Source organism: Orcinus orca, chromosome 15 (assembly GCF_937001465.1).
Source record: "Orcinus orca chromosome 15, mOrcOrc1.1, whole genome shotgun sequence".
Taxonomy (NCBI): Eukaryota; Metazoa; Chordata; class Mammalia; order Artiodactyla; family Delphinidae; genus Orcinus; species Orcinus orca.
The window spans coordinates 85,418,393-85,431,201 of NC_064573.1; the positions used below are offsets into that span (position 1 = coordinate 85,418,393).

The 12,809-nt window shown below is 47.1% G+C and overlaps 1 long non-coding RNA gene across 1 annotated transcript in view; it reads right to left on the reverse strand.

Moving 5' to 3' along the window:
• The window catches only part of LOC125961323 (uncharacterized), a 155,798-nt gene extending 144,023 nt beyond the window's left edge, over window positions 1-11,775 (reverse strand). Inside the window, exon 1 of the long non-coding RNA XR_007471917.1 lies at window positions 11,631-11,775. This is a non-coding gene — a long non-coding RNA (uncharacterized LOC125961323). The remainder of the gene's footprint in view (window positions 1-11,630) is intronic.
• Between the last annotated feature and the right edge of the window lie 1,034 nt (window positions 11,776-12,809).

Here is a 12,809-nt window from a genome sequence, read left to right on the forward strand (position 1 = left end):
GCTGGACATCTGTCTTCTCATTCTCTCCTGGGCTGTCACCCTACACTTTGAAAAATGAAGATACATCAACGAGAGTAATGCCCCGTGCAAAAGGCAGCCCTAAGATGAGATGTGCAGATCCCAGGACCCTGTTCATCGCTGCGTCAGACGCAAGGCGCCGCGGGGTTCGTGTCTCACGGCTGCTACTCCATCACAGCTAAAGAAGCTCCTATAGACTTTGGGAGATCAGAATGTGTCAATGTATGTTCATCAACCGTACAAAGGTACCATAACTAAGTAAGGAGCTCCATATAGAGTTGAGGACGATACCATAAACCTAGTTTTCCATAACGTGCTGTCTAATGGGTGCTTTGGTTTTGCACGCGGCCCCCAGCTCTGCTCTGTGCGGAATTTCTTCCAGAAATGAATTGCAAAACGCCGAGGGGACCTGACAACTCGGACTTCAGAGGCTGGAGGGGCCAGAGCAGGCAGTGGAGGAGGCGTGGGCGGGGTAAGGCCTTGGAAAGTGCAAGTGAGGAGACCCCCTGAATGAAGGCGTCTGTGTGCTGAGTCAAGGCTGGATCTGCAGGCTGCAGGACGCAGCAGAGGTTGGCGTCACCCAGGCAGGGAGCCCAGTCCTTGGCCTTGACCAATAGGAAGGATGTGTCTGTGGCTGATTCTGTGGAGTTGACTGGTCCCTCCCAGCAGCATCATGGGGATGAACTGAGATGCCGAGTGTGATGTCTGTAGCTCAGAGCTCAGCTGGGAGGGGCCCTCCCCATGGGGTTCAGGACCCAGCATTTGGGCGGATCTGCACAGAGCACAGTGCAGGCTGGGGAAGTAGCCTCCCGGGACCTGGTGTTTCCTGGACTCCTAATGGATCATGAGCTGTCTGTGATTTTTATCGGTCTTGAGCTGGGAGGAAAATGCAAATTAAGGGAAAGCCATCAGCCAACAGGAGCACGGTTCCCGCAACTTAGCGGGGCCGTGGCTGACTCACCTTCCCCCGGCTCCTGCCCCATTCCTCTTTGCTTCTGCAAGCACTTTAATGCATAATTTATGGATGAAATTAATAGACCAATCAAGCAAGGCTCTGCACACAGTGCCGAGTTCAACAACAGATGTTTCCAATAGTGATTATGTTAGAATAATAACAACACGGAAAAAACGCCTGGTCATCAGTACTGTACTGGGAGCGCTAACAAGACTGACGGTCTCGCCAATCACACCCCAGCGAGGGGCCTATGGCTGCTGGCGGTGCCGATTCTCTGTCTGCGGCGAGATCAGCCAGCCCCACTCCCTATGCCTCAGTTTTAGTTTATTCCCACGACCCTGCATCCCAGGGCAATTGGTAGCTTATTCCCACGACCCTGCATCCCAGGGCAGTTGGTAGTTTATTCCCAGGACCCTGCATCCCAGGGGGAAAGTGGAGGCATATTCTTCAGGCCAACAGAGTAGCCAGCAGGGTCCTCCTGTTAATTACCTGTCTGCCTCTGGGCTCTAGGATGGGGAGCTGCCCCCCGCCCACCTCCTGTGGCGCAGCCGGCAGCTCAGTGAGGTGCTGTGTTTCCCTCTCCCCTCCTCCTGAAGACTCACGGGGTGACCCTTGGGTAAGAGAAGCGTGTCTGGGTCCTCACCCCACTGTGGCCCCTGCGATGGGGGGTGATGCGCTTTTCTATATCTCTCAGCCCCTCGGCTTCCTCATCAATAACACCTCCCGTTGTGAAGGTTACAGGGTGTCACACAGGTGAAACACTGGAGGGCTCACCTGACCCACAGCAAAGGCTCCCCAAGCTCAGCTGAGGTCACTCCTATTTCCTAGGGAGCTTCCCATAAGCCTGTGCTGCGTCCCCACGAGCAACAGGAGTGAAGACCCAGACTCCTTCATCCAGTGATCACATTGCCTGGAGACATCAAGAAGTTTGGGTTTGCGCCTCACGTTCATGAAAGATGGCAGAATTACACTTTTGAATCTGTCTCTAAAGGAGGCTGCAAGCCCAGTGACAGATCACACAGGGTGGATTGCTGCAAAATCCTTTCATCGTGCTACTTAAAACTCGCACCCATCACGAGACCCAATTTCCCCTTGAAACTGGGACAGTTGACTCTTGAACAACTGGGGGATTAGAGGCACTGATCCTCCACGGAGTCGAAAATCTGCATAGAATTTATAGTCGGCCCTGGTATAAATGGTTTATCTGTATCCACACCCCTGGATTCAACCAAGGGAAGACAGTGTAGTATTATAGTATTTACTATTGAAAAAAAATCCACGTATAAGTAGACTCGCGCAGTTAAACCTGTGTTGTTCAAGGGTCAACTGTATCTCCAACACATCTTTTCATTGTAACGTTTGCATTTAAGAGCATTCACTTGTTCATTGTGAGCAGTTAAGCTATACCAATAGCTATTCTGAAACCTGATTTTGTCTATTCTCCATTTATTTATTGAAACTGGACTTTGGGGGGGAAACAGCAGTATTTAAAATGCCCTCGTTCTTTTGTTACATCCAAGAGGTTCTGCTAAGATACTGAGTGAGGACATTTACGGCTGAGATAAAGAGCGGCCTATGAAATCCTGAAATTACAGGCTGAATTCTGTATGATTTTGTGCCATTTCCTGGGGAAACTTCCACTACTTTAATTAGATTATGGGAAGCGGCGGGAAAGGGCAGAACAGGAAAGAAAGAGGCGCATACATGGTGGGAGAAGGCAGCCGGAAGCCCTGCGGAGAGGGAGGTGGCCAGAGGTGTCCGTCAGCTGGAGCCCAAGGTCCCCAGGGACCATGCTATGAAGGGAAAAGTGCCCGGCACTGATTGATCTCAGGCTCTGGTCAAAGGCAAGTCCACCTTCCTTTATGGAGCCCTTCTCCAGCTGAGCAAGGTCACAGTGCCCTCTGCAAGGACTCTGGATAACCTAAGACTGGGTTCATGTCCAAGTCCCTCCCTCTCTAGCTGTGCGATGTTGATGTGATGGCCTAACCTCTGAGCCTCAGTTTCCTCCACTGGAAAATGAGGGTGTTGATTCTCCAAACTGATGGCACAAACATCACCGATGGAGCAGTCCCCTGCCCCGCCCTCTCGCTGGGCCCGGGTTCGGATGCTTCAGTCCTGGTGTTGCTTTCTTCTACTCCCTAATCAGGAGAACTGATACCCACCATCAAAGCTGAAGGTCAGGAGTTGAAATTGTGAACCAAGCTCCAAAGCATCAAGGATAAATGTAGCTCTGCACCCCAATGCTCACAGCAGCACGATTTACGATAGCCAAGACAGAGAAGAAATCTAAGTGTCCATCAATAGAAGAATGGATAAAGGAGATGTGGCATATGTATATATATTACTCAGCCATAAAAAGGAACGAAACAATGCCATTTGCAGCAACTTGCATGGACCTAGAGATTATCACACTAACTGAAGTAAGTCAGGCAGAGAAAGACAAATACCATATGATATTGCTTATATGTGGAATCTAAAAAAAAGGATACAAATGAACTTAATTACAAAATAGAAATAGACTCACAGACAGAAAACAAACCTATGGTTACCAAGGGGGAAAAGAGGGGGAGGGATAAAGTAGGAATTTGGAATTAACGGATACACACTACTATAGAAAAACAACAAGGTCCTACTGCATAGCACAGGGAGCTATATTCAATATCTTGTAATAACCTGGAATGGAAAAGACTCTGAAAAAGAATAGATTCATATTCTATGCTACTATACTAATATTATATTACATAATAATGGAATCACTTTGCTGTACACCTGAAACTAACACAACATTTTAAATCAATTATACTTCAGTTTTTTAAAAAAGGATAAATGTGTCTCCAGGGGACACCGGCGTAGTGTCTGTAGTTGACCCTGCCTGATATTTGAGATACAGTCACAGACCAGGACCCCAGTAACCGCCCGCCCCCGGCCTTTCCCTGAGCAGGCCTGATGGAGAGGAGGAGGGAGCTTGCAGCTCTGATAACTGAGGGCCCGAAGCCCGGCGGCTGCAGATCTACACTGGCTAGTCCCAAGGTCTCTCCGCATGATGCCCAAACAATTCCAGAATGTTACCTCTTCATTAGAGATGCTAAAGACAGAAAGGAACAAAAGAGCTCATTAATATTGAAATCTGAACGATGCTGACAGGAACAAAAGGTTGGGGATGGAGCAGTATCTATCCTCTGGCCAACAGGAAATATATGACACATCTCCCATCAGAATGGAACAATGCAAGTCCAAATTACCAGCAACAAGGAGGACAAAATTAGGCAATAACGTCCAAACTGCCTGACAACTTATTCTTAGCTGCCTGGCTCCTGGTGACGGGTGAAGGGGAGGAAATTCATGCCGAGAAACAGAAGAACGGTGTTTTCTGTAGGCATGTTTGCCAAGCCTTGCCAAAAGAGAAAGAAATGGGCTTAAACCACTTTTGGATTTTTCTCCATCTCCTTCTAATGACATTAGGACCCATCTGAGGGTTTCTCCGGAAGCCCGTTGGAGCCCACAGCAGACAAGGGCCCTTTGGAGATAAGTCAGTGCAGAGAGACTGTCCTGAACCTATTTCATCAGCACTGCGGGATCCCCACAAGGTCCTCAATCCCACCCCCCAGGTGCCTGGGCCTCACCTTCCATTAGGTTGATCTCCTCCTCAGTGCAGGACACGTGGAAGATGAGAACCACAGCCCCCGGGCAAAATGCGTCTGCACATCTCTTTCAACTGGATGACTTCCCAACAATCAAAAGTCTTACATCAAATGTGGACTTTCAGAAACACCTGTCTTTAATTCTGTCTTTACAGGAGAGAGGAAATAGGAAGGGACTGTGTGTCCACTTTTTGGTACCATGAATTCGCACATGCAGTGGACTAATGCTTACTCACCACCCACTGAGCCCAGACACTTAAACCTCTCCCGCCTCAGTTTCCTGGGCTGTAAAATGGGCATAAGAGTGGTACCTACTCTGTCGGGGTGCTGGGCGGGTCGGAGGCTGCAATGTGTAAAGAACCAGTGGACCAGAGTCTGGCACGGTGTCACCGTGGGCTGTGGCTGTTCTCGCTGCTCCTTCTAACAGACCCTTCGGGGCAGGAGGACAAGTGAGACACGGACCTGCCCTCAAGGGGCAAACCTGCCATCTGTACAGGGACACACGACATGCTGAGTCCCTAATACGTGCACCTACACAGGGCACAGAAGCACAGAGGTGAGGACCGCAGTGTGGGAGGCGGGATGCAGAACGGCAGGAAGGAGGCGGCTGCACAGATCCCAGGAGCACCTGAGCCAGAGTCCAGAGGACAGCTGGGGCGTGTCCAGATGCAGGGAGTCGGGGAGGGATGCTGGGCCCAGGAAGTAGCACGGGCCCAGGAAAAAGATGCACAAAGCCTCCACCTGTGTGGGACCTAGGTAGGGGTCCAGTGTTCTTGGGATACAGGAATATCCCTGGTGAATAAACCCTCCCTCACTCTCTCATGCCTAGATCGGGTGCTTTCGGCTAAAGTGGTCCCACCTCTAGCCCCACAGGTGGGCGTTTGACCCCAGCAAGACCAAGGCGTATATTCTCTCCTACGGCCACAGAACTACAGGATCAAGGATGGACACGCGAGCCAGTTCCATTCACATCTGGGATCCTGCTGGAAGCATTAGGGAAGAGAAGCTCCGTTTTTCTGGACTTGAATATGAAATGACATAAACCTCTGGGCGTCGGAGGCCATATATAGAAGGAGTCCCAGCAACGGGAATGCAACTAGAGATAATCATCTAAGTGAAGTCAGTCAGAAAGAGAAAGACAAATATCATATGATATCACTTATGTATGGAATCTAAAGTACAACACAAATGAACGTGTCTGCAAAACAGAAACAGACTCACACATATGGAGAACAGACTTGTGGTTGCCAAGGGGGAGGGGATTGGGGGAGGGATGGATTGGGAGTTTGGGATTAGCAGATGCAAACTAGTATATATAGGATGGATAAAAAACAAGGTCGTACTGTACAGCACAGGGAACTATATTCAATATCCTGTGATAAACTATAGTGGAAAAGAATACGAGAAGAATATGTGTGTATATATATATATATATGTATAACTGACTCACTTTGCTGTACAGCAGAAATGAACACAATATTGTAAATCAACTATATTTCAAGAAAAAATAAATGTATAGAAAGAGTCCATCTGAGAATAAATACAAGATAGAAGATAAGAGGACTAAGGGATGGAGAGAAACCAAAACCTAACGAGCTTCTGATCCAATTTTGCTTGAGGTCCTTATGGCCACTTTTAGTTACGTGAACCAATATACTCTCTTTCCTGGTTCAAGCAAGTGAGATTTGGTTTTCTGTTCCTTATCAACAAACAAAATGCCCAGATATAACTAGGGAGGGAATTCAAGTGATAACTGCCAGACCCCACGGGCTATCACAGCTGTGCAATCCCACCCACTGGATAACGCTATGTTTCATGCAATGAGTGTCGTTCAGTCATGTCTCTCTAGAGCACCGATTCCAAGAAATATATTCCCTATGATATTACAGCTCTCAAGATTCCAATGTGAGGAAGACTTCGTCCCACAGCCCCTTAGCAACTGCTGAACATTAGCCCAGGAAATTCTGCTGATTTATCAAAGCTGCTATTTCTTCCAGAGGTGACATGGGACTCTAGTAACCGCGCAGTGTGTGTAAGCAGCAGGGAAATTCTGATTTCCCTCTGACAGCCCATCCATCAGAAGACTCTGCCTTCAACGTTGGCAGGCCAGGTTTGAACACACGATGCCTCCCAGGGGATGGGGAGGCTTTAGGATGTGAACATGCTCTTTTGTTAGTCCTTTTGCGCCTCTTTGCTGCTAGTCGAGTTGATACTGGAAGCTGAGAAACTCAGTTGTTGCAGGGATAAGACGGAGGGCAGCATCCTTGAGACGGGGCGCCCACCCCACCAGTACACATGATTGTATTTTTATTTCTCTCCGAGAGTAAAGAGTTCATTCCCTATCAGTGATGAATGACTGGCTTCTGGGGTTCTGGGAACTACAGTTCATTGACAAACAACACAGTTATTAATCGCAGAAAAACAAGAGCCCGCCAGCATGAGCTAGCAAGAAGGACGCTCAAAAATTACAATATAATATAAAATAGATAACCAACAAGGACCTACACTATAGCCCAGGGAACTATACTCAATATTTTGTGATAACCTATAAGGGTAAAGAATCTGAAAAAGAAAAAAAAAAATATATATATCACTTTGCTGTATACCTAAAACTAACACAACATTGTAAATCAGCTATACTTCAATATAAATAAATAAATATCGATAAATAAAATGTTTAAGAAATTACAATATAGTCACTCTCTAAAATGGTATTTTCCCCATATGGCATCACTTATATGTTTAATCTAAAATACTACGAATGAACATATCTGTCATATCAAACAGAAACAGACTCACAGACACAGAAAACAGAGTTGTGGTTGCCAAGGGGGAGGGGGGGGAGGGAGGGAAGGATTGTGAATTTGGGATTAGCAGATGCAAACTAGTATATATAGGATGGATAAACAACAAAGTCCTATTGTATAGCACAGGGAACTATATTTAACATCCTATGATAAACCATAACGGAAAAGAATATGAAAACGAATATGTGTTTACCTGAGTCACTTTGCTGTACAGCAGAAATTAACATAACATTGTAAGTCAACTATACTTCAATAAAATTTTTTAAAAATTAAAAAAAAAGTATCATATTTTACCCTCCTCCAAAATTCCACATTGAGATTGTATCACACACCATTTCAACCATTTAATGAAAATTCAATTATTTGTGTTCAGAATAAGTGTAGATTTCCATCTGACAACACATCCATCAGAAGATAGGAAGAAAAGACTAGAATAAAGAGGGAAAAATTCGAGTTGTCCTCAACGTCTCCCAAATCTTATCTAAGATTGCCCTCAACACCACCTGTAAAGGTAGACCTCGCCGTACACTGCCACAGGAAGTGTGCGAGGCTCAAATGCAAGGAATTGGAAACAAAAGCAAGCAAATAGACAAACCCCAAGTGTCTTTTGAACTTTTAAAAGCTCAGGTGTTCTTTAAAGGATTTTCCAGGATTACTTTGATTATGGGTAGCTCTGCCTTACATGCCCTAACAAATCTCTGCTGATCTTTCCACTGTCCTATCATCATTCCATTTTATAGATAAGAAAACTGGGCTCAAGGAGATTCAGTCATTTTCCCCAGGTCAAACAGAAAAGATGGAACCAGGATTGGAACCAACATCATTTGCCTGAAAGCGTAACCAGGAATTCACTCCCCCTGCATTCTTTTTCTTTATCGGGAGCCTAAACTTCCTCTTTAACTTTCACTGTTGGAACCTAAAAAGCACAAATCTACTCCGCATTCCGAAGGAGGGCCCTTGAAAGACTTCAGAAGAGCTGTCATGTTTCTCTCTTCACCTCTCCCTGGGCCTTTTCTTCTCACCACCAGGCTCAACACTCACACTTCCTTCAATCATTTCTCCTGTGATTTGATTTCAAGGGCCCTCAGCCCCTCAGACACTCTTTGATCCAATACTATCCAATTTCCAGCCTTCCTCTTATGCCTAGAAAGACACAGAATTCTCCATCAGAGGGACGAGTGACATGTATCATCTTTGACTTAGAGAGACCAGGGGACAAGAAATAGCTCCCTTTCCTCTGAAACCTACTATCAAAAAACCAGCAGCACAAGTGTGACGAGAAATCACAGACGTCCCTCCACCTCCACGCGGGAGGCAAGAGGAAAGGGTGGAGACTGCGGTGACCTGGATGCACCGGCCTTACGCACAGGGGCGTCCTCTGCTCACTTCCGGGTTGAGGGTCACAGGAAGCAGTGTGGGCCCAGGGCTACTCAACTTTGTGAATTTCATAAGAGGCTAGAAATCCAGATTTCTATGTGATTTGCCAATTTTTACAGGATGGCAGCAAATTAAATACACACACACACACTCCTCTGAACCAGATGCAGCCTGCAGCCTGCCCACCTGTGACCTCTGTTCTGGGGTCACGCAGCCATTAATGCCAACAAAAATCATATCAGCCTGTGGCAGCCGCTTCAGACAGGTGGTTCCACAGGGAATTAGAGCCATGATCTTGTAATAACTTTTAATGGAGTATAAGCTGTAAAAATATGGAATCGCCATGCTGTACACCTGAAACTAATACAATAGTGTAAATCCACGACACTTCAATTAAAAAACACAGCTGCTTCATCAGATCTCACTGTGAACAAAACGGCCAAGGTTTCTTGCACACACACACATGCAATTAATATGCATCTTCTATGTATGTTTTTTCTTAACACAGAAGTACTTGTCCACTTAAAATGGGACACAGATCGCTTCCAATCTCGCCAAGGTTCCAGCCCTTCACAATCCTTTATGTCCTCAGATTTATTCCCCCGATGTCACACGGTCCCAAGTCGAAGAAGCCAATTTGTGTATCACTACAATTAACACCGTCCTGAATTTATACCTTGTCCCTTACCTAAGTCACAACCCCAACGCTCAGAATTGCCATCGCACGACGATCTTTGGTGAAACCTGCAAGACTCTCCCTGGGGAATCACACAGCGTTTCCTGCACCGTGAGGAAGTGACCGGCTGACAAATCCACAGACCAAGGGGGTCTCTCCCTGGGGTGCTAATGAGCACCCACGTGTTTAGGTGCCCCTGGGGTGATGCCCAGGCCAGCGGGCAGCTCTGAGGACGACGCTGTACATCTTAGCGTTATGACAAAATTTATGACAAATATTGACACGAAAGCTGCGACAAATGCATCACAGCCATTTAGTGAATCCCCCTCAATTGACCCAGGCGCCAGGATTTGCAACAGAGCCTGGGCTCCCCTAGAAACGTCTTACAGCAGCTCTGCACTTGGGGATCTGCACGCTCTCGTTTGCTAAGATCAGGCCACAGTTCGCTAGAAGAGAGCCCCATCTTCATGAGGCCACGAAAGCGACCGCTGAGCCAGAAACTACGCCTTCCAAAGCAACTTCTCTCTCGGGCTCAGGGGAGGATACTTTTAGTATATTTCTACGAAGGGGAGACAGCCAAGTACACGGCAACGATGGGATCCATGAACTTGGGCTTGCCTCTGTAGGGTAGAGCTCTCCAGGGCAGGACAGTGGAGGTCCCGCCCGGGGGGCTCCACACCAGGCTCTCGGGAGGGAACAAGGCTGAGGGGTCTACAGAGCTGAGCCATCTGTTTGAGCCATGGGTGGCATAATCACACAGATGCCACCTCCATGTGCCATCCCAATGTCTCCCTCCTGGAATGACGGGGGATGGTAAGTAACAGGCATTTTCAAAGGCAACCAAGGGCAATGAATCAATATTTTTCATTCTGTGCAGATGAGTTTGTATGACTTGGCTCAGATCTTTCTAGACTCAGAATATCGAAGGCTTTAGATTTGTTTAATCAAACCTGCCCACAGAGTCCGAGGCCTGCCAGGAGCCCCAGGGCAAGGCTGTGTGTCCTTTGAAGCCAGTCCACCTTCTGTCTCGAGGGGAGAATTAACATTCCGCCCAGAAAGAAGGCGATGTCAAATCGGGGTTTCCTAAGAATTTTGTTTGTAATTAGGCCTCACAGACACATCAATTCTTCCTTATCAAAACCATCTCCGGCTTAAGGCACAGCCTCCTGCAGGTCACTGTAAGAAGGAAGGAATCCCTTCCAGATCTTTTCCGCCACAGGGAAAACCCTGCAGGATTTTCTGTCCACCACAGAGTTCTTCAGACGGGGACCAAGTTTCATTTCACCTCTGAACAGGAGGCCGCAGAGCAGAAAGAAGGAAGAACTCAGCGGTGCTGTGTTTTCCTAAACTGAACGAAGACATAGGACCTGGGAGCTCTCTTCGCAGCTTAGAGGAGGAAGGATCATTCTGAAGATGGAAGTCCTTTCTCTCGGGGTCTCTGCTGCAAGAGGGAACTGCTGATCAGGGCGCCAAGAAAAAACGGGCAGAAACTCTAAATTCAGTGATTCAAACAGACCCCTGCACAGACATGGAAAAACATCGTGGGCCGGTTCCTGGCTGAATACGGAGTCCTAAATCCAGCTAATTAGGATGCAGGACGCAGCAGAAATGTGCCACGGCCAGATTTCCCCAGACTGTGAGCTGTGTCCCACTGGTACCCAAGTGAAGTTAGGGGGCACATGGATGGACTTTTTAAAAAGTTAATAGTCGTTTATTCTTATGTATATTAAGAAAAAGTTAGTACATCAAGCTCATGGATTTTATTGTCTTCTAATGAAGACAATAAAGATATTTAAGGTTGAAAAGTGAGGCACTTAAAGAAAATATAATGAGTAAATTATATTATTTGGCACAGGAAGTTGGCAAAAATTGCGAAGATGGCAGGTAGCTGGCTAAAATTCAGGAAATATTGTCCTATGAGCAAAAGAATGGGAAGAGAATTGTTTCCGGTCAAGATTAAGACCGGGAGAAGGAAGCAGCACGGCGCGTGCAGCCTCCTCTGATTCCAGGCGAGTCCCTGCCATCACTCCCTCCGTCCTCAGCATCCTCACCCCGGTCTCAGCCCTTCGGAGCCTGGGATGCTCAGAGCAGCCCCGAGACAGAAAGGGAGGGAAAGGACCGAATGCCTGGGGATCTGGAGGTAAAGCCCGCCGTACCTTGACGACGTCTTCATCCGCAGACCTGCATTCCACAGCCTCCGACACGTCCACCACTGAACCGTCCTCTTGAACGGCCACGACCTTGACGGGAACCGAAACAACCTTTCCGGTGAGAATGGCCTTGTTCAGAACCTCCGTGTCCTGTGCGGGAGAAAAGAGGGCGCGTGTCAGCCCCAGGCACGCCCGTGAGCCCCGGGTGGGGTCTTCAGCAGGCTACTTCAAGCTGGCTGGTCAGCTGGCGGTCACATCCTTTCCGTGACGTCTTCCAACACAACTCATTCAATTTCATGTATGTTTGTGTATATCGGAAAGCTATTCATTTTTCCCGCCCAGCATGTATCTCCCTGCTACGTCACGCCCAGTCACTATCTCTTCTCCTTTTTTTTTCTTGGCCAAAAGCTGCACGGCTTTCGGGATCTTAGTTCCCCGACCAGGGGTCAAACCCCCGCCCTCTGGAGTGAAAGCAGGAAGAGTCCTAACCACTGGACTGCCAAGGAATTCCCTCCACCTCTTTCTTTTAAAAACAACCTTACATTTTTCATCTGGGTACCACACATTCCTGGCAGAAGTATAGATCTTCTTTGGCTTACAATGGGGTTTGTTGAGGAAAATAATCAATAAGCTATCAAGAAGAATAGAAAAGAGTTTTACCTGAGCCAAACTGACGACTAGCCTGGAAGCCTGCTTCCCAGATGATTCTGAGAAGCTGCTCCAGAGAAGCAGGGTTTTCAGCACAGTTTTATATCATGTCAGGGATACATTTCTTCAAGGTTTCAAGAAAATAAAAATAAAAACAGACCGGTACGTACAGGCACAGCACATACAGCAAGGCCTTGGCACCTGGGAAGGGGGGCTTATCATCAAAGGAACACCAGCATTGGCGTCCTAGGAAGGGAGGCATTTAATATTTATTTTTAACATGGACATTCTTTACTTCTGGTCAATGCGCCCTTTTCTTTAATAATTAAAGCAGCGTACAATGTCCTTGTTTTTAAATTTTTATTGGCGTATAGTTGCTTTACGATGTTGTGTTAGTTTCTGCTGTACAGCAAAGAGAATCAGCTATGCATATATCCCCTTTTTTGGATTTCCTTCCCATTTAGGTCACCACAGAGCACTGAGTAGAGTTCCCTGTGCTACACAGTAGGTTCTCATTAGTTATCTACAATGTCTCTT